This window comes from Oryza sativa, chromosome 8, assembly GCF_034140825.1.
Source record: "Oryza sativa Japonica Group chromosome 8, ASM3414082v1".
NCBI classification, from domain to species: domain Eukaryota; kingdom Viridiplantae; phylum Streptophyta; class Magnoliopsida; order Poales; family Poaceae; genus Oryza; species Oryza sativa.
In genome coordinates, this window is record NC_089042.1 from 14,668,041 (window position 1) to 14,670,630 (window position 2,590).

Here is a 2,590-nt window from a genome sequence, read left to right on the forward strand (position 1 = left end):
TATATACTATGCCTATATCGTCGTTGGCACTTGGATTATTGGAGATCCGAGCTTTTGCTTATGTAATTGTTGTTTGTCATTTAAATTTCCATGGCCAGCTAGAACTACTGAGCTAGCGTCAATGTTGACCTAAATAAGTAAAAAACGAGAAAGAAAGTTAGTGAAATTTAGGAATTGAGACAAGAAAGTGAGTTTTTCTTTCTAGGGACGAAATCACCCAAATTCATCCAATTTAGGAGAATTGCAGAATCCTGCTTGTACGGGTGCTATATTGCTAGCTACTGCTAATGCCTGGCTGTCCCTAAGACGAGCTCCACCTCCACCGCCACCTCCCATTGATATAGACCTTTCTTGATCCAGGTTTCGCCATCTTCAAACCACCCAAATCATCTTCCAAGGGCGGCTGACACCGTCGTTGTCGTAAAGCTGGAAACTGGAGGCGAGAATCTATGTCAAGGATCATTGGAATCGAAGGTGGTGCCAGCCTTCACCCGCTGATATCTCCTGCACCAACACCAGGAGGAGCTTCATTTTCCATGGATGAAGCAGCTCCCCATCTACCAACCTTGCTTTTGATGATGTGGTCAGAGCCATGATGGTTTCCTCCCTCGATTTCAAACTCCTCAAGAACAGAAGCATTTTCTGCCAAGAACTTCACGAGCTGGACTTGGGAGCAGGTGAGTTTGCCCTTCTGAAATTGGATGACTACTTTTCTTAGAGAACTCTGCCAGCTACCGTTGAAATTTTGTGTGCTCCCGGCCGCAGGCGTATCTGATTCCTTGCAGTGATTACAGTAATCAGACTCCTGCAATCTGCATATCGAGGATTTCAGATAGGCCGTCAGGTCTGCGTCGAGATGATCATCTGCACTCTCATTGAGATATTCCAACCAGCTGAATCTTATCCAGAGCTCACGGATCGCCGGGCATCTACGTAGCATGTCTCCGACGACCGTTGCCGCCGCCGACAAGCCGCCGTCCATGGCAAATCCACACAGTTCCTCTATTACAAGGCGCTTGAGGTTTGGGAAGAGAGGCAAGTGCCCAAACTTGATGTCTCCAACAATGGAGTACACCGTCAGCTTCAATATGCTGATATGGCACATGGTGTTAAGCAGAGGACCGAATGTCGCCGTGCCGGAGATCGACTCCAGGTCGACTTGTGCCAAGCACGGCGCAGCTGATTTCAGCGATATGGAAAAATATAAAGATGGGACCTGCGCGCAGCGGAAGCAGATCAACGACGGCGCGTCGAGCTCGAAGGTGCGACCATCGATGTGGCAGTTAACCATGGTGAAGGAGGTGACCGCCGGGCAGTGGAGATGGATGTGTTCGTCGAAGATGAAGCCGCAGAGCGATGGTCGATCGGGGAAGGTGACTGACTCGAGACGCAGCTCGGCGAGCCTAGGCGCGGCGAGGATCACATTCTGGAGGTCGCACAGGCGCACGGTGCAGCGCCGCAGCCGCAGCGTGGTGAGGCACGGGTAGCCAATCCAGTCCCACTCCCACAACCATTCGGCGGTCGTCACCTCTTGGAGGCAGCATCCCGTGATGTCAAGAACCCGGAAATCCTCGCAGGGCAGCTTATCCATAGAGAGATAATACTCGACGCCGGGATCGGCGGCGTATTTGTATTTGTACTGCGGCGAGGACGCCGCCGCCGACGACGACGACGATCCGCCGGCGACCTGGCACTCGAGGCGGAGCTCATCGACGTGGCGGAGCAGCCCGACACATGTGCCGTCGAAGACGATCGGTTTCAGGTACCACGAGAAATCACGACAGTCGCTGCGGAGGTAGCCGTCGTCTCTGTCGGCTGGTCTCTGTCGGCTGTCACCGTGACGGTGAGCTTCTTGAGGCCGTGGCGGCGGCGGCGGAGCGCTGCCCGGGCGTCTCCCTCGCGCCCCCACCCGCACCACCAGGGACAGGTCCAATGGCGGAATTCCTCGGAAGTCAAGTCGATGTTGACGGTGCCAGTCTCCAGCCATAGCGGCTGAAGGTGCCACCGGCGAGAGAGGAGGGTGGTGCTCGCGGCCTGCTTGACGGGGGCGAAGGAGAGGATACGTATAAGCAGATCGTCGGGGAGCTCGGATATGCGGTCTCTGCTCGGGCTCGCCGTGCCTTTGGCCATGGACGCCGCGGTGGCGTCGAGATCGATCGATCGATCCATATCCTTTAATAGGACGGATTGAGCTATATAAATATTAGCTTGCCCGAGGCCCCGAGCTGTTGGATGAGTCGACGAATTGTTCCTAGTCGAAGGCTCGAAGCAGAATTCGATCCGGATTAGCCGCCAGCTGCGCACAATTTGCCTATTTGCCCGTGCCGATCTCAGGACGATTGATCCGTGACGCAGTGGAACGCGCAGCAGACCGATTGTTATTTCTTTATTCTTGGGAATTACTGCCGGGTGAAATGAGTCTGAAATTTTGTTTTTAGTTTATTGAAATTTTGGTATTCCCGGCACGAAACTGTTTAGTGCGAAAATTTTGAATTTTTTTGAATTTAACAAAATTCATTTATTTTTTAATAGACAGTATAAACGCAGACACTTACCACACGTAAACATTCATTTTCGAAGAACATACAGT

The 2,590-nt window shown here is 52.5% G+C and overlaps 1 pseudogene; it reads right to left on the reverse strand.

Annotated features, from left to right (window-relative positions):
• Nucleotides 1–242: 242 nt before the first annotated feature.
• Nucleotides 243–2,355, reverse strand: LOC107275751 (putative F-box protein At1g58310; annotated as a pseudogene).
• Nucleotides 2,356–2,590: the final 235 nt, after the last annotated feature.